This window comes from Geotrypetes seraphini, chromosome 1 (assembly GCF_902459505.1).
Source record: "Geotrypetes seraphini chromosome 1, aGeoSer1.1, whole genome shotgun sequence".
NCBI classification, from domain to species: domain Eukaryota; kingdom Metazoa; phylum Chordata; class Amphibia; order Gymnophiona; family Dermophiidae; genus Geotrypetes; species Geotrypetes seraphini.
In genome coordinates this window covers 328,461,484-328,481,536 of record NC_047084.1, presented here as the reverse complement: position 1 = coordinate 328,481,536, position 20,053 = coordinate 328,461,484, and the positions used below count along the sequence as shown (strand labels likewise).

The following is a 20,053-nucleotide window of genomic DNA, read 5'->3' as shown; positions in this document are numbered from 1 at the left end:
TACACAAAGCACACTGACGGCAGATGTAAATTCTCAAAATTGACATAATTCAATCACTAAATTCAAAAATAAAATCATTCCCCCCTACCTTTATTGTCTCCCTCCCTCCATGCTATGCCTTACCTTCTGGCCTGCTCCCGCCTGGCCATTTTATGCCGCCCCCGGTATTATCTTCAGGCCGGTTCCCTCTTCCTCACCGATGCAGTGCAAAAAGCTGCGGGCAGCGGCTCCTTGCGTGTCCCATGCCTCATCTGGAAGCCTTCCCTCTGACGTTGCAATGTCAGAGAGAAGGCTTCCGGTTCAGGCGCAGTACGCGTGTAGGAGCCACTGCCCAAATTTTTTTATTAAGATACTTACCCCCTGTTTTACTAAGGTGCGCACTAAATATATGTGCACACTATCCGCTAACACGTCCATAGACTAACATGCACGCGTTAGCGTGTACTAAAACGCTTACTACACCTTTGCAAAAGGAGCCCTTAGTCTTAGTAGAAGTATAGATCCTTCTTCACCCTGAGACACCATTTCAGCAATTCACCTGGTTATTTTCACCTCATAGATGTTGCCATACTTAATCCCAACTTTGTTCAAATAGTCATTCTTGGCAGAATGGGGTTGTTGTTTTTTTGGGAGGGGGAGAGAAAGCTCCACCCCAGACCTCGCCCCCATAATAGTAATAATTGTAATACTATTTTTTCATTCATTTTTTATATGAACGCACACAATATAATTTTAACGACACATAATGGTTAACCACAAAATTAAACTACACAAAATCACACTGTATGCTTTTCAACATTCATTCCTAGCATATAAACCCCTAAGCAAATAAGGGACCACAAACTAAAAGTACTAATATACACAAACGGAACCCTAAAATGCAAGACTCTGCATGCAGTACAACCCCAGAGAAATAGAAACAAATGCATTTCTTCCTGACCAGGACAAAATATAGACAGCAGATGTAAATTCTCAAAACTGACACAATTCAATCACTAAGGGCTCCTTTTACGAAGGTGCGCTAGGGTTTTTAGCGCACGCACAAAATTACCACACACTATAGCGTGCGGTAGCCGAACATCTACCTCCTAAAAAGGCGGTAGTGGCTAGCATGCTCAGGAATTTAACACATGCTATTGCGCGCATTAAGGCCCTAGCACACCTTTGTAAAAGGAGCCCTAAATTAAAAATAAAATAATTTACCTTACCTGTTGTCTGGTGATTTTGTTTTTCAAACCATCTTTTCCTAGTCTCTGTTTCACTTCCTTCTGTCTGTGCTCTTAACTGTGTATCCAGGGCCATCTTATCCATTTGCTGTTTTTCTCTCCTTCACTTTCTGCCATACATCCATTTTTAGACTAATATCAACAATAATTTAGTCAGGGTAATATGTGTAGAACACTGGAGATTAGAAACAGTATACTCAAGTATACCAACATATATAAAAATATACAGTAGTACCTTGGATTACGAGTATAATCCGTTCCAGGAGCATGCTCGTAATCCAAAATGCTTGTTTATCAAAGCATTGCTCCCCTCGAAGGCCCCCCCTGCGATCTGGCACCCCCTGCATCGAACCGGCACCGCTCCGCCACGATCCAAACCCCCCCCACCACGATTGGGCACCCCCCCGACACAATCCGACACCCCCCCCGACACGTTTGGGCACCCCCCGACACGATCCAACATCCCCCCGACACGATTGGGCACCCCCCCCGCCGCTTCTTACCCTCATCTGGGCACTCTAGAAGATCGGACTCCTCATCTGCTGGGCCTTGAGCATCTGAGCATGCTCAAGGCCTGCGAGTTCACGTTCACCAACTGGAGAGCGAGTCAGTTTGATCAAGCAGTTCTGCAGAATCTTTTTACTTCCCGAGTGCCAACTTTCCCTCCAACCCTCTTAGGTTTTGCCAGGCTAAGCAGGCTCTCCAGATTCATGATCCTGGCAGCCTGGGAGTCCTACATGTGAGAATATTGGGCCTGATTCTATAGATCAGCGGCGCCTAACCTATTTCCAAGCAGAAGTTGGTTTTTTTTTTTTTTGGTTTTTTTTTTTAAAACTGGCTGAAATGGCCTGACAATTGAAAATGCTGTTGAAAGCCAATTTAAAAATGATTACTGTATTTTTCGCTTCATAAGACACACTTTTTTCCACCCAAAATTGGGTGGAAAATTCGGTGCGTTTTATGAAGTGAAGATAACTTTTTTTTTTTTAAACACCCCACCCACCCCGTTGTACATTTTTACAATGTCACACTCATTGGGGGTACTCATGCTGACTGCTGCCAGCTCCCGCCACTGCTCCCTGCCCACCTGCTTGCCACCGCTGCTCCTAATCTCTGCTCACCGCTGCTGCTCCCTGCTGACCGCCAGTTCTGATGTCAGATGAAGGCTTGTGGGCCGGCGACATACAATCGCTGCACACTGGCCTTTCCCTTCCCTTCCTTGAGTTGCAGCGGCGGACTAGGGCCAGAGGAGGAGGAATCGATGGAGGGTAGGCAGGCTTCAGCATGGCAGGGAGGGAGGAAGGCAGTTTCCGGCAGCAGGGAGGATGAAGGACTAAGGCTGGAAGGCAGTGTGGGGGGGGTGGCACGAACTTAGAACATGGGAGGGAGGGAATAGAAAGGGGCAATTGTTGGGCCTGAGTGAAGGAAGGAAGAAAAGAGACTCATGAAATCACCAGACAACAAAGGTAGGAAAAATGATTTTATTTTCAATTTAGTGATCAAATGTGTCAGTTTTGATAATTTATATCTGCTGTGTGTGTTGTGTGTATATGAAAAATGAAAGGAACAGCCTGGCAGGGAAGGGGAGACAGGGTGCAGAGCTTGGTATATATTAGTACACAATTTGGTTCAGAATGTTTTTTTTTCTGGTTTTCCTACTCTAAATCTAGGGTGCGTCTTACGGAACGAAAAATACGGTATGTTCCGTGCGGAAATAGTCATGATGCCTACTGCCACCTACATCGAGGCGTCTACTCGCATCTACACGAAAAGTGAGCATGGTAGGGGCAGAGTTTGGATGTGAAATGATTTAGGTGTCAGTAAGCATCTGTGTTAGACGCCGGTAAATTAGGCCAGAAAACCCTGGCCTAATATACCAGCGCCTAAGTTGTAGATGCCTACCAGTGCCTAACTTGATATAGATGCTGGTAGGCGTGATTCTACAAATGGTGCCTAAATTTGATTCCAAACACACTCATAAAGGAAGACCAGCTAAAAAAATGCTAAAATTCAATAAAGGCTTGGTAGGTGGTCACTGATAGGAGTCTCACTCAAAACTACAAAACAACAAGGGAAGAAAAAAACCTCAGTCATATAGCAGCACAGTGCAATCACTAAACAGGAAGCTGCCATATAATATCATTGGCATAAAAAAAAACCTCCCACTTTGTAACAGCAATCAGGTGCACACAAAGAGATTCCTTGTTTCGCCACATTCAGTGGCTGCATCAGGGAAGAAATAAATCCAGGAAACACTAAATTTGATTGACATGCTGTAGGTGCCATTTATAGAATCAGACCCTGCTTGTCCTTGGAGAAAGGAGATTTTTTTTTGTAGCATGTGTTCCCTGAGGACAGCAGGCATCTACTCACAACCTGTCCACTTATCTTCGTTACTGAACTGATGGTCCCATGAGCTGACGGATGGAAAGGCACCTGCACACGTATTATGGGCACCGTCTAAAGCAGGGGTGTCCAACCTGTGACCCAAGGGCCGCATGTGGCCCCGGTCGAGGGCGATGCAGTGTTTTCTTCTGCTACCCCCGGGTGTTTACCATCTTTCCGGCTCCCTCCTCTGTCTTGCTGCAGCGTTTGTGCAGCCTCAGAAAAAAATTTTTTTCGGACAATGCGGCCCAGGGAAGCCAAAAGGTTGGACACCCCTGGTCTAAATATTTAAAGTGACAGTGTAAATGGTAGTGTCTGTCCCGGGTTCCGTGGATGATATCACCCACAAATGAGAAAATATGCCTGTTGACCTGCTTAGGGTTACCATATGGCTCCAGCAAAAAAGAGGATGGATTGAGACATCCAGGTTTTACTTTCATTGAAAGCAATGGAAGTAAGGCGGTCTCATGGAGACATCTGGGTTTCACTTCCAATGGAAGTAGAACCCGGATGTCTCAATCTGTCCTCTTTTTTTCTGGAGCCATATGGTAACCCTAGACCTGTTTTATGTGGGTCCAGCTCCCTTATTGAAGACTCAATTGTTTATTGGCATTCTGAGATCTGGAACTGCCAGTCCTTCCCTCCCCTCTCCTCTCCGCCCCCCCCTACCCAGAGTGACTTACTTCTCATTGTACTGTCTCTTCACAGGGTCCCAATATATAGAACTGGGCCTGCCCATTCATATCCTTCTCTAACACACTATATATGTTTTTGTTTTGACTCTAAAGAAGGGGATCATACATCCTTAATTTACATTGAACAGAGTGAACTATTTTCAGGTTTGTCATGCTGAGAGGAAGATGTGGATTCTGTTTCTTTTTCCTTTGGCAAAAGTAAACAAGGGATCATTCTGGTGTGAATGCAGATTAAAGTTAGAAACAGTGGTTTCTGGTTTTCCTCAGAACTTCCATATGAGTTTAGGGGAAGAGGGGATGTTACATTTTGAAGATGGATTTGATGCAACATAATGTGTAACAAAGTTAAACATTTTGAAAGAACTCCAATTTGTCAAACGAGCCTTGTAGAAAACTAGTCTACCCAACTAGTTTCAGCATAGGTCACAGAAAAAATTTAACAAGCTTGTTAAAAAGCTATTTATTTCATTTGTAATTTAATTTATTAAAGTTTTTGTTCCATTGTTCCTTCAGAGCTCTAGATAGATTACAGATTGATATATATATGTATTTACAGAAAAATAGTACTGTGTACTGTATGTCTACAAATTAGATATGGCAGATCAGAACATATGATACTTCATATACAGTAGAATCCCAGTCAACCCATCTATTCAGCTAACTAGCACTGTCAACCAACTGGCAAAAAAATTGTCTCCCGTGCTCCTGATTGATAACCTCCAAAATTGTTTTTGTGCTCCTGACCCAACAACCCCCTGTCCCTCCATTCAGTTCCCGAAGCATCAGCGACAGCCACAAATCCCCCTCCGTTCATCCAGCCTCCGAAGCAACAGCTAGAAACCCCCTCCCTTCAGCCCCTGAAGTAGCAACTGCAAACGGTCTTGACAGCCCCCCTCCCTTTCTCCCTCTGGCCCCCGAAGCAGCGGTCTTGACTTCCAAACACCGCCCCCCCCAAATACATACACATCCAAAGCAGCAGTGGCAGCCTGTTGGCAGAGGCAAAGCTATAAACAGGTTGTTCTCAGCCAGCCCGATGTGGCAGAGGAAAAAGGCCCTGCTAGGGCTGGCCGCAAGCAGCCTATTTACATCACTGGCTCTGCTGACCAGCTGCTGCTGCTTTTTGGGTAAGTGAGGTGACCAGGAGACCAGAACTGGTGGGAGGTGGACCAGAGTTGTGTTTGGGGGGAGGGTCCAGCAGAGTGAAGGGGAGGGGAGATGGATGCATGCTGGACCCATAAGTATGGTGAGGAGAAAAAGTGACTCAGACCAGAAAGGAGGGTGGAAAGAGAGGAACAGATGCTGGGTGGGGGTTGATAGGGAGAGGACGATAGGTGGGAAGGGAGACAAAACTGTTTTTAGAGTAACTCTCAAGCAACCAGAAACTAAAGTTATCTGGCATATACCAATTTCCATGGGTGCCGGATAACTGAGAGTCTACTGTACAAATTAAGAGAACAGCACAGTTGTGCTGTATATCAACAACAGCATCAGAATACTGAAAGACACAATTCACTTAAAAGGTCTTAACCAAAAGCTTGTCAAAACAAATACAATATTCTTTTAATTTCAGTTCCGAACTCCGAAGGTAAAGAATTCTAAACAATGGGACCAACCACTGAAAGGCATGCTATCCTAGTAATAGGAAGCCTAGTTCCTGACCCAGACAAAAACACCAACTTTCAGGGTCAGATCTCCGATTGATCCCACATTTCAACCCCATTAAAACCTCTGGTAAGAAAGCAGGTCCATGCCCAGCTAGAAGATTAAAAATTACTAGACATATACCATATGATGTATGGAAATCAAAAAAATGTGTTTTCTAAATAGCATGAACAAGCTAAGCTACCACACCATCAGTAAGAAGATCAGAAAATTTAAATGATATCAGCTTTAAAATTAACAATGAAGGATCTTCAGTGTTCTTTCAAAGGACATGAATGAAGACAGGATGATGCATATGAGGTGGAGATCCAAGGAGAAATATAGTCCTCTTTGCTCAGAAGGGCAATTTGACCATTCTACACTTTACAGTCACCCTGTAGTGTGAGCACTGCAATGATTATACCATGCAATCTGCCACTGCCTCAAAAGTCCGCTGTAATATTTCACTTAATCTAAAATGATTGGTTATCAAAAAAAGGGAGGGAGGGGGCGGTTGCGACTTACCAGGGAGAGCAGATGTACACTCCTGAAAAAAAAAATGGCTTTCACAGCAAAAGAAAATAGGTGATTTGTTAAACAAAACAGTCAACGTGGCCACATTTTGCTTTGAAGGCTTCGTCAAGGGCGGAAAACTAGAGGGAAACCGAAAAATATCTGTCCCTCTAAAGATAACAAATACAAGTAAATTGCCACCAAATGGAAGAAATAACTTAATTTTGAGTTCAAGAGGAGGAGTTTCTTCTTTTTTTTTTTTTTTCTTCATGGTAATTTATCTGTATTTGTTACCTTTAGAGCAGTGGTCTCAAACTCGCAGCCCGGGGGGCCATATGCGCCAGGTACTATTTGAGGCCCTCAGTATGTTTATCATAATCACCAAAGTAAAATAAAATGTTTTCTTGATCATATGTCTCTTTAGCTATAAATGACAATATTATTATTAAGACTTAGCCAAAAGGAAAGATTATAAACTATAAAGAGTTTTTTACCTCATGCAAAATTGTCATTTCTTTAATAAGACATTAACTTTTTTTTTTTTTTTTCCCGAGGTCCTCCAAGTACCTACAAATCCAAAATCCAAAGGGTTTGAGTTTGAGACCACTGCTTTAGAGGGACAGATATTTTTCAGTTTCCCTCAAGTTTTCTGCCCCTTTGTTTAATTTAGGGCCTCTTTTATCAAACTGCGCTAGCAGTTTGTAGTGCTGTGAGCTGCGCTGAATGGCTTGCGCTGCTCCCGACGCTCTTAGAGTTCCTATGAGCATTGGGAGCCGTGCGGGCCATTCAGCGCTGTTCTCTGTGCTAAAAACTGCTAGCTCAGTTTGATAAAAGAGGCCCTTCGTGCAGAAATGTTTGTAGTCTATTCTTAATGGTGGGAAATTAAAATATATAGAATTGTGGTATTTAAGAATTGTGGGGGCAGCTGATGAAGAGATGTAGCTTAACCTTATGTATATGGTCAGTATCTAACTTTACACCTCTGTGGTTTTTGTTATTATCAATGGTGGATTTAGAAGAGAGATGCATGATTCTAAGAGGCCTTTTTTCAATATAGCTGAAAATAATGGTATTTTCTCATTATACCTTTGTGCATGTGTAGCAAAACTAAGAAACATATATAGTACAATAACAGATTGCTTGGAAATAAGAAGTTGTCAAACTGTGTTTACTAAAGAGCAGTCCATAGTTCTTCTGATATAAACCATGCCTGAGCAAGTTTCATTATAACAACCATTCAAAGAATGGCAGCGAGCCAATAAAGCACTAAGTGGAGTTCTCTGTTTTTCATTTATTGTCCTTAGACTTTACAATATTGGGTCAAATGTACATAACATATGCTATGTTTACGTTTGTTATGATAATAAGATTTAGCCATAGAGATTTTTGTGAATCCTGTGTTTGTACAAACCCATCTTGGGTGTGAGGTATGGGAATGGTGCCTTTAAAGCAGTGTATCGCAAACTTTTTCCGCTGTGGCACACTAAACTCAGGGCCGCGTCTATAGGGTCTCTGAGCATGCGCGGACGTCGACTGGTGACATCAAATGCATGTGCACTATGTCATCACGACGTCTGCACATGCTCAAAGGCCCTCGAGACGCGGCTCTGACCTCAGGGGACCTTCCATATCTAGGACAAACTGCCAGGTTTTGGAAATCCTTCCGTTGCTGGGGGGTGGGGGAGAGAAGAGAGGCGCCAGCTCCTGTCTCGCCGTGTCACACCTAGAATCTCACTGCGGCATACTACACTTCCCCCTCCCTATTCGCGAATTCCATATCCACGGATTTGCTTATTTACGGTTTTAAACAAAAAAAAAAAAAATCACTTTCATTTTTTGGGCTATTTTAAGCCCTGTAAGCCCCACCTTAAGCCTTACCTGGTGGTCTAGCGGGTTTTCGGGGCAAAAGCGATCTTCACATGCTCCTGCCCCGTGCAGATCGCACAGGAAATGGCTCAAGAGACTATGGGAGCTCAAGGCAGTCATTTCCTGTGAGCGATCTGCACGGGGCAGGAGCATGGGAAGATCGTTCCTGCCTGAAAAACCCACTAGACCACTAGGTAAGGCTTAACGGGGGGCTTTCAGGGCTTAAAATAGCCGGGGGAAGCGGGGATTAGGGGTAGAACCAGCCCGAATATTCGTGCTTTTTTAATATTCGCAGGCCGGCTCTGCCCATAACCCTTGCGAATACGGAGGGGGAAGTGTATTGTGATGTGGCACACAGTTTGCGATTCACTGCTTTAAAGTCCCTCTCTTTAGCAAATGGTTGGCAACAAGGAATCTGTGATTTTTTTTAAAAAAAGGTTTATCACAGAAATTATCTAAAATGGTACACGGGGCATGAAGAGTGGAGATCTTATGGCTATTATGAGACAGATTTCAGCAGAAGGAGGTGTGTGATTGAATGCTTCTCCTGCTGACAGCCCTGAATGGAGGATAAGATAAAGAGAAGGATTAGAGGGCAGAACAAGATAGGACTGCATTGCACTCCACTGGATCAGGCAGGAATTGGGGTTATGGTTTAAATTTCATGGCTAAAATTGATGTGGGAAAGAGGTGGCAAGTCATTTTTGGGAGGGATGCCCTAGCCTCCTCACAATGATGCCTGTACTTCTGGATCTGCTTTTTGTTAAGGTAGATTTCACAAAGAAAAATACCCTACATAGACTTGAACGTGTAGGAATCAATACTGTATTCATTTGGAAAGTTGTTATTTAAGAATACCCATATGTTACAAGAACAGCTTTCTTTAAGCATATTTTCAGACAAACTGTTCATCTAACTTGGACCATAGAATATGCAGGCCTAAACTGAAACTGATAAATTATCCCTTTAAGGCCCAGATTCTCAAAACTTTAAAGCAGTTGCTAAACTGGTTTCCAGACAGTTTAGCCTGCATGCATTTTAGCGGAAGATTATCAAAACAGCTTATCTCGGTCTTTAGCGAGTTTTTTAGCAGTCTCTGACATGCAAATGGGCTCTTCAATAATGAAATGAGCACTCCGGTGGGTTCTAAAATAAATCGCTGAGCCATTCTCCAAGAGTGGTGTTGGCTTTTGGTGACAAAAATCAGTAGTTGATCCGGGGGTGCCGGTACAGTGACAGCATTGTTAAAAGTGCATCTTGTGGAGTGTGTTGACTGTGGCTAATGGAAAAAAATAAAAAATTACATGAAGAATCAAACTGTCATCTATTTTATTTTTTAATGGGAGTAGTAAAAGCACACTTCTTGAGTGCGTGTACTATAGCCCCCTTTGGTAGTGGGAAAGATACCCAATTTCTCCCGCCGCCAACTGACACAACTCCCCAGCAGCAGGAGAGATGTCCAATCTCTCCCACCGCCAACCAACATCCCCCTTCACCTAACTCCCCTCGGCAGCAGGAGAGTTTGCCATGCTCTCTCACTGTCATGCAATCTTCCCCCCCTTCCCCATGCCTCCAATGACCCCTTTCCTCTCCCCCTTAATTATTTTCAGATGGCTGGCTGGAGGGATGCCTACTCCTTCCGGCCAGCTGTCCCGCCTCTTCAAAATGGTGGGCCTTCTGTGTTCACGAAAGAAAATCCCAGAGAAGGACCGAGATTGTCTGACAAAGTTACACAAGAAAATGGAGTACCATATTTTCACTCATATACCGCACACCCGTGTAAAACGCGCACATGGGTATAGCACGTGGGAAACTGTAATTTATATAAAGAAATTTTTATATACCGCGCACACCGTATTCCGCGCATGCTGCTCCGACTCTCCCGTCGCCGCCCGACTCTCCTTTCGCCCGCCCCGACTCTCCTCTGGCCTCCCCGACTCTCCTTTCGCCCGCCCCTACTCTCCTCTGGTCGCCCCGACTCTCCTTTCGCCCGCCCCGACTCTCCTCTCCCCCTTGAAGTCCTGTCCCCACCCTGAAAGCCTGATGCCCCCCCGACGTCCGATTCACCCCCCCCCCCGCAGGACCGCTCGTACCCCCATCCCGCAGGACCGCTCGCACCCCCACCCCGAAGAACCACTCGCATCCCCACCCCGAAGGACCGCTCGCACCCCCACAGCCTCCCCACCCCCACCCCCCATCATGGAGAAGCTCCTACCGTTGTCCTACTGCTTCCTCTTCCGGCGGTCCCGCCCTTTCTCTGATGTCAGAGAAAGGGCGGGACCGCCGGAAGAGGAAGCAGTGCAGACGCAGGGCTCACAGAAGAGCCGGGACCTCCGGCAGAGGAAGCAGCAGGACAACGGTAGGAACTTCTCCATGATGGGGGGGGAGGCTGTGGGGGTGCGAGCGGTCCTTCGGGGTGGGGGTGCGGGTGCGAGTGCGAGCGGTCCTTCGGGGTGGGGGTGCGAGCGGTCCTGCGGGGTGAATCGGGGGGAGGGGGGAACTATGTAAAAAAAAAGTTGTAAAACGCGCTCATGCATATAACGCGCATGGTTATGCACGGTTTGTAAAATCGTGTATAACGCGCGCGTTATATGCGTGAAAATACGGTAGATTCTGCACCGTTCATGGAGGAAAGTGTTTATGAGCAACTTGAAAAACTGAAGGTGGACAAAGTGATGGGACCGGATGGGATCCATCCCAAGATACTGAGGGAGCTCAGTGAGGTTCTAATGGGTCCTATTAAAGACTTGTTCAACAAATCTCTGGAGACGGGAGTGGTTCCTGGGGATTGGAGGAGAACAGATGTGGTCCCCCTATTCACAAAAGTGGTGACAGAGATGAAACGGAAAACTATAGGCCATTAAGCCTCACTTTGGTTGTTGGATAAATAATGGAAGTGTTTCTGAAAGAAAGGATAGTGAATTTCCTAGAATCTAATGGGTTATAGGATCCAAGGCAACATGGCTTTACTAAAAGTAAATCGTTCCAAACGAACCTGATTGAAATTTTTGATTGGGTGACCAGAGAACTGGATCGAGGACATATGCTAGATGTCATTTACTTAAGATTTCAGCAAAGCCTTTGACACAGTTCCTCATAGGAGGCTCTTGAACAAATTTGAAGTGCTTAAGTTAGGGCCCAAAGTGGTAAACTGGATTAGAAACTGGTTGTCGGACAGACGCCAGATGGTGGTGGTTAATGGAGGTCACTCGGAGGAAGGAAAGGTGAGTAGAGGAGTCCCTCAGGGTTCGGTGCTGGGGCCGATCCTGTTCAGTATATTTGTGAATGACATTGCTGAAGGGATAGAAGGTAAGGTTTGCCTTTTTGCGGATGATACCAAGATTTGTAACAGAGTAGACACCGTGGAGGAAGTGGAAAACATGAAAAAGGATTTGCAAACGTTAAGAGGAATGGTCTAATATCTGGCAACTAAAATTCAATGCAAAGAAATGCATTTGGGGATTAATAATCGGAAGACGTATATGCTGAGAGGTGAGAGGCTGATATGCACGGAGGGGGAGAGGGACCTTGGGGTGATAATGTCCGAAGATCTAAAGGTGAAAAAACAGTGCGGCAAGGCAGTGGCTGCTGCCAGAAGGATGCTGGGCTGTATAAAGAGAGGCGTAGCCAGTAGATGGAAGAAGATGTTGATGCCCCCGTAGAGGTCGTTGGTGAGGTCTCACTTGGAGTATTGTGTTCAGTTTTGGAGACCGTATCTAGTGAAGGACAATTGTCAATTGTTCATTATTGTTCGTGCACTATTTGTAATCTCTGATATGTTTATAACTTTGATAAATTGCTGTGAACCGCCTAGAACTCCCTGGGGTATGGTGGTATACAAGAATAAAGTTATTATTATTATAAGAAGACATGAAGCGGTCCAGAGGAGGGCGACAAAAATGATAGGAGGCTTGCGCCAAAAGACACATGAGGAGAGACTGGAAGCCCTGAATATGTATACTCTAGAGCAGGGGTGTCAAAGTCCCTCCTTGAGGGCCGTAATCCAGTCGGGTTTTCAGGATTTCCCCAATGAATATGCATTGAAAGCAGTGCATGCACATAGATCTCATGCATATTCATTGGGGAAATCCTGAAAACCCGACTGGATTCCGGCCCTCGAGGACCGACTTTGACACCTGTGCTCTAGAGGAAAGGAGGGACAGGGGAGATATAATTCAGACGTTCAAATACTTGAAAGATATTAACGTAGAACATAATATTTTCAAGAGAAAGGAAAATGGTAAAACCAGCGGGTATAATTTGAGGCTGAGGGGTGGGAGCAATGTAAGGAAATTTTTCATTATGGAGATGGTGGTTGATGCATGGAATGCGCTCCCAAGAGAAGTGGTGGAGAGGAAAATGGTGCAGAGTTCAAAAAAATGGCATTATCATACGACACTGTATTATTTGATACTTCAATGAGAGTTAAAAGTAAGATTTCTTCTAATAATAACAAACTTTTACTCATTATGACAGGGGTTGCCATACAGCATGTCACAAAAAACTGGAAAAATTGGGACAGGCTGAGTTACAGTTTTTGGTGGAATTCATTATGTCATATCTTTAAAATGGAGTGTGTAATAGCTATTTAGCAGGGATATTTTTAAAAATTTAGGGATCTTTGGGAGCCATTAACAAATGCTGTAAAGAAGGAATATTATTTTCTTCCCTTTGATTATGCACGTCGAGTGGGGGAGGGGAGGGTTACTTCTTATTTGGGTTCTTTATATTGCAGAAAATTGTTGGGCAGGGAGGGGGGAGGGGGTAATTGATCTGCTTATATCTTGAGAGAATATTAAGTGTCGTTTTAAAGTGTAAAAGGTGGTTATTATGTATTGCATTTATTGTAAGTTTTAAAATGGAATAAAGATTCATTAAAAAAAAAAAAAAAAACCCAAAAACTAAGGGGCTCATAATCGAAATAGGAATGTGTCTAAAATCCCGCCTAAATCGGCACTTGGACAATCAAAAAGACAGGTCGTCTGATAATCAAAATGGGTTTTAGACCTATCTAAAAACAGCTTTGGCCTTTTCAGTGCCACTGTACGCCCAGAGCTGAAAGGGGCGTTTTAGGAGGAGTGGTGAGGTCGGGATTTGGGCTGAACGTGGGCTGACCTAGACTTAGTCGTACTGCAAGTATGACCGAAAGTTTAACGAGTCTGCTTAGACAGAACTTGTACATAGTGACTTAGGCCATCTAAAAACAGGTGCCTAGAAGGTATCCAAAGTGACCAGATAACCACTGCAGACACAAAGTACAGACCCCCACATGCTCCCCCAGTGATCACTGACCCCCCTACCACAATACCATAAGAATTGGAATAAAAATGTACATACCTGCCTCCAGAACATCAGAACCTGGCATAGGAAAGCCTAGTAGAGCTGCACAGATGTGGCTTAAGTAGTCTGGGGGGTGGGCTAGTGAACCATAGAGAGGAGGACCCAGGCTCCTAAGCCACTCTAACCACTGCATTCTTGGTGAAACGTGCATCCCCCAAAACCTCCTAAAACCTTATTGTACTGCCATATAGGTGGCACCTGCAGCCATAAGGGCTATTGGAATAGTAGACATGTGGGTCTAGTAGGTTTTGGTGGTATTTTGACCTATAAGGGAGTTGTGAGCTGTTTGTGGCACCCTTTTTGTGAAGTTCACAGCAGTGCCATTACTCTGTTGCCATGTCTGGGTGTCCAGTCCATCACTTTGCTGACCCCTCCCATGTCCAAAAGGTCTTGTTCTATGCCAGAAGTAGGCAATTCCGGTCTTCAAGGGCCGGAGCCAGGTCAGGTTTTCAGGATATCCACAATGAATATGTACGAGATGGATTTGCATGCACTGCCTCCTTGAGATGCAAATCTATCTCATGCATATTTATTATGGGTATCCTGAAAACCTGACCTGGCTCCGGCTCTCGAGGTCTGAAATTGCCTACCCCTGCTCTAGGCCAGTTGGGTTTTCAGGATTTCCCCAATGAAAGCAGTGCATGCAAATAGATCTCATGCATATTCATTGGGGAAATCCTGAAAACCCAACTGGATTCCGGCCCTCAAAGACTGGAGTTGCCCACTCCTGTTCTAGGTGTTTTTGAGTTGGACAAATTTTTGGTCAAGAATAGGGTATTAGTGGACGATCAAACGGCTGGACCTAGAACTAGACGATTCTCAGAAAAAAAAATATTTGGGATGTATTTTTCGAGAATGGACTTTTGACATATCCGACTTTGGGCACCTAGAAACTTAGGCCCAAAACGGACTTATACGTATTTTTTGATTATGTCCCTCCATGTCTTCATGACAATTCTTGCTTCTTTTCCTTCTATTGCCTGTACAAATAGAAATCTTTACTTACATGAAAGCAGATACAAATAGCTGTGTTTTCAATTGGTTTTTTTGGTGAGGGTTTTTTTTCATTTCAATGTCAGCACATAGGCGAAATTACTCCATCATTGTGTGCCACACAAAAAGCAGCTGCTCTAGAAAAAAGTGTTGTATTCAACTACTGGCTACAGGTTCAGCCATCCTTTGAGGGGGGCCCCAGCCACGACATCCAGAGAGTGGGAATCTCTCCTGCCATAATTTTGAAGTGGCAGCAGGGGACTTTTTTTTTTTTTGGTTTGGGAAGGGAGGGGCACTTTATCGGGAGGAGGGGGTCTTTTTAAAATAAATAAATGGGCTGATATTTTGCATATGTAATACACGCAAAATATCCACCCCATATAAAAAAACCCAGGAGAAGCCTTGACAGCAGTGACAAGAGGCTGCTTCTCCTGTCACTACTGTCAGGGCTCTGCCCTGACTCAATCGCTCAGTGAGCGAATGAGTCAGTAGTTCGCATGCAAATGATTTGCACCTCCTTGGAAATAATTTGCATGCAACAAAGATAGTGAATCAATCGCTGTTTTAAAATTGTCCAAGAGCGATTGAATCGCTATCTTTAGTGAATCTGGGCCTAAATCCAGAAATTACTAGAAGCCTTGAAACATGAGCCTCTGACAACCAACTGGTGCCAGCAGGTCTATAATTTGTAACAGTTCCCTTTGAAGCTTTCTGGCTCAAGCAGATACAGAATGGTTCAACAGGAAAAACATGAGGACAAGAGTGCAACTCTAATTACCTAGGGCTGCAGGTAGCTTAATTAGCGAGGGACTTTGCAAGCAAGCTATAGCCACAAAAAGCTGAAAGAAAAACCACAGCACTGATAATGTCCCTTTTGGAAGCTGTCAGCTAAGGAAACCTGCCAGCTATCACTGGATAGAAACAGAGTAAAATTATATACAGTACATATTTTTTTTACATTTTCTCTTGTTAGTCTTAAGGGAGCTGAAGTGCTGATCTCTCTCTTTCTCGATATATAGATAGATAATGGCAGTATATAAACTGTATATGTGGATAGACCCTGTGGGGGCAACTTTTTAAAAGGATGCCTCCAATTAGATATTTCCAATTACTGTGCTAGCAGTGTACTTTATAATGATACCTGACCAATGAAAAAAACTAAGTATAAGAGGGTTGCGAAGGGGTTTAACTAACGTGATCATTTATTTTTTTCTTCAAAATGGAACAGGACCCCCGAATCCTCTGGATCCCATTAAATATAGTGCAAAATATAGACAGCAGATATAAATTCTCAAAAGTGATACATTTTGATCACTAAATTGAAAATAAAATCATTTTTCCTACCTTTATCTGGTGATTTCATGACTCTGGTTGCACTTCCTTCTGATTGTGCATCCTCTCTTTCATTTCTTTCTTTCTGTTTCCCTGCCCCCCCAACCATCCTGCTTTCCCTGCCCCCCGACAAGCCAAGCCAGCCTACTTCCCCTGCCCTCCAGCAAGCCAAGCCAGCCTGCTTCCCCTGCCCCCTGACAAGCCAAGCCACCTTTCTTCCCTGCCCCCACGCTTCCTGGTTCCCTGACCCAGCCACATCAAGATGCGTGCAGCGACTGCATTGTACAAGCGCCAGGCCTACAAATCTTCTCTCTGCCCCTCCCCCCCCCCCCCTGATGTCAATTCTTACATTGGAGAGGAAGTTCCGGGCTAGCCAATCGCTCCCTGGCTGGCCTGGAACTTCCTCTCTGAAGTCAGAATTGACGTCGGGAAGAAGGCTTCTGAGTGGCAAGCAGCAGCAGTGGCGGACCGAGGGGGAGGGGGGTTGAATCAGGCGCGGTAGGGAGGGAAGGGAAGCGATCACCTGTCCCGTTGTCTCCGCGCACAGCTTCGGGACACCTTAGGTTTAATCCTTCTCTAGAAATTTTACAGCTTGAAAGGGAGGAGGTTGATGAAAAGATAAAGAGGAGCCTGGTTTGTGGTGAATCACTTGTACTCGAAAAGTATAAAGAAGAGAAAGAAGAGTTTTTTTTCTTATCCGGGATCTTGGCAGCTGGTAACTCTTCAAAAGTATTGTTTAATGTGGCTGATGGATTGTTGGGTAGGGCAAAAAAGCATATGGATGTGGATGAATTGCAGCTTAGTGAACTTTTACGCAACTATTTTTTAGAGGAAGAGTTTTGCAAGAGGTTAATGACAAAGTGTTATGGAAAGAAGGCAATAAGAAGTGGCAAGGAAAAAGGAGGGACTAATGTTAGATTTTAATAGCTATCAGTCAGGGAAGGATAATCTAGATCAATGTTTTTCAACCTTTTTATACCCGTGGACCGGCAGAAATAAAAGAATTATTTTGTGGACCGGCAAACTACTAGGACTAAAATTTAAAAACCCCGTTTACGCCCCATCTCCGCGAACCATCTGATCCCATCTGCACAAGCCGCAGTTATGATTTTGTATTGAATGCATTTTATTAAAGTATAAAAAGAAACAATATTCTGAACAATTGTGATTTTATAAATACAAATATACAGAGCACGGACCAACAAAACCCCTGTCTCCCCTTCCCTTCACATATATCCCCTCTACTATCAAGAAAACTGAACAAGCCAAGTTATTATAGAATGCTACACAGAAATATCATGCTAACAGAATACTGCAGTCCCCAGTTATGTCTCTAGCAGGATATATATTTCAAATCTGATATAATCTAATGACAAAATAGAAATAAAATTATTTTTTTCTACCTTTTGTTATCTCTGGTTTCTGCTTTCATCTTCTTTTCACTCTTTTCCTTCCAGCGTCTGCCCTGTCTCTTCAATCCAGCATCTGCGCGTTCCATCCAATGCCTGCCCTCTCCCCCTTCCATATGTATCTGACTTCTTTCTATGCCCTTCTCCCCTGTGCCTCCAGCCTGTGCCTTCTCTCTCCTTTTACATCATTCATTCCAGCTTCACTGTCTTCTTCATTTTTATCTCTCCTACACCAGATCTAGCATCTTTATCCCTCTCTCATTTCTCTGCTGACCCCCTTTCCAGCATCAATGTCTCTCTACTTTCTCATTCCTCTCTCTCCCCTTTCCCTCATCTGATCTCTCCATTCCACCCTGACCCCCTTCCCCTCCTGTAATCTCCCTGCCAGCTGTTTCCTTCCTTTTTTCTTTCTCCCTTCCCTCCTTCCTGTATCCAACATTAACTCTTTTCGCATCCCTTTCCCTCCTCCCCTCCCAGCAGCATCTCTCCTTCTTCTCCCTTCCCTCCTCCCTCTATCCAACATTAACTCTCTTTCCATCCCTTTCCCTCCTCCCCTCCCAGCAGCATCTCTCCTTCTAACTCCCTCCAAGTCCAGTAACAGCTCTCCCTTTATCCAGCAGCTTCCCAGCTTCCTACAGTGGTTCCTCCCCTTCCAGCAGCTCTCAGTATTTGCCTGTAGGAAGTTGCCAGTAAATCACTGCTCTGGCAAGTAGGAGAGCTGCAGTCGGCAGGAAATTTAACTGCCGACTTGATCTCGCCGGCTCTGTGCGGACCGGCAGAAATTTTCTGCGGCCCGGCGGTTGAAGAACAGTGATCTAGATGACTATCCAAAAGTTTGAGTTGGGTTTAGTTTGTCACTTGAGTTTTTAAATACCTCTTGGAGAAGGCAGGAAGTGGTTCCCCCTAATTGGAAACAATCATTTGTCATAATTAGTTGTATATTGAATAAAATTTTGAATCGCATAAAGTGCTCCCTTACATTTCGTCCTGTATAGTGCAATATATATAGCCACATGTAAATTATCAAAACTGACATATTGTTTAGGATGGTGTTACACTCGATGGTTTTGTCCGTTTTTGACTATTTCAGTCTGATTCTTGGGAGTACCAGAATCAGTCTTGGGGGCGCTTAAGGTGGCCCAAAATTCAGTGTTGCGCTCTCTGTTTAAATTGGACAGACGTGAGCATGTAACAGAATATTTTATAAGGTTATATTGGCTGAAAGTAAAGGACAAGATCCGGTACAAGCTACTGGTCAATGTCTTTATGTGCTTACAGAAGTTTGCCCCTGAACACCTGGTCCAGAGCATCTTGCCACGTGAGCCGGCTCGACTGCTCCGCTCAGTTGAGCATTGTGATTCGTCTGTGCCATCTGTGCGGGAGTTAAGGCTTTCCTCGTCCAGAAACAGTGTTTTTCACTGCATTGGCCCCTGGGAGTGGAACAATCTTCCAGGATACATTCGCCAGCAGCAAAATGTTCAGAACTTTAGGAAACTGCTGAAAAGACATCTGTTCTGTGATATGAAATATAGGGTCTGAGTTTGGAGGTTTGGCGGTTCATAGTCATTCGCGCGCAAGACTTCAGCGCGCTGACAATTTGGCGCAAAACACCAGCTTGCCGCCTAAAAAGTGACTTTTAAAGAGCTCCGACACGGGGTGTGAGTGGGGACCCCCCCCAGTTTACTTCATACTCTTTGCGCTGCCGTTGGGGGGGGGAGTTGGAACCCTCCATTATAGAGTAAACTTAACTTTTTCCCAATTTTTTAAGGAAAAAGTTAAGTTTTCTTTATAATGTGGGGGGTTGCATCCCCCACACCCCCATCAACAGCAGCACGAATATTCTGAAGTGAAGTGGGGGTTTCCCCCCAACACCCCTGTGAGAGCTCTTTAAGAAGTCACTTTTTAGGTGGCGCACTGGTATCTTGTGCCGAATTGTCAGCGCTGCAATGTCAGCACATTGAAGTCTTGCGCACAAATGTCCCGTCACCGAGTTTGGCTGAGGTAGAAGGAGTGATGACTCTTGAGTGCTGGTCATGGAGGTGTTTGATGGTCTGATTTGTTTTATTGATGTCTGTTATTTATGGAATTTTATATTTTGATGGTTTGGCCAGTTTTGTCCTTAAATGATATTCGTCATTGATGCGATGTGTATGTTACATGTAATTTGATTTGATATGTAAGTATGTAATTTGTTAGTGTGTCTCTGAAGTGTTTTGTATGATAAATGTAAATTTTTTTATTTTCTTTCAAAAAGAAATAAAGACTATACATTTCAAAAAATCCCTGAAAAAGTCCTAACCTCTCAAGCTTCCTTCTTTCATCCCTCTAACCCCCGAACCCCCCAATCAACCTGCTCTCCTCTTTTTTTCCCCCCAAAAGGACCAGAAATCTTTTTGTAAAACACCCTTTTTAACTCTTTTGTAATCCGCCTTGAACTGCAAGGTAATGGCGTAATAGAAATCCCTAATGTAATGTAATGTATGTTAATATGTAACTCGCCCTGGATAAGGGGGGGGGGGGTGAGAAATAAACAAACAAATAAGAATTGCCCCATAGAAAGGTGGTACATCAGATCCCATTATCAGCTAAATAAATTCATTTATCTTACCTTTTTTTGTCTGGCAATTTTTTTATTTTTCTAATCTCCTTCCGC

General features: G+C 44.2%; 1 protein-coding gene across 7 annotated transcripts in view; it reads left to right on the top strand.

Moving 5' to 3' along the window:
* BMPR1B (bone morphogenetic protein receptor type 1B) overlaps nucleotides 1-20,053 on the top strand; it is a 586,865-nt gene that overhangs the window by 411,796 nt on the left and 155,016 nt on the right. The window lies entirely within an intron of this gene.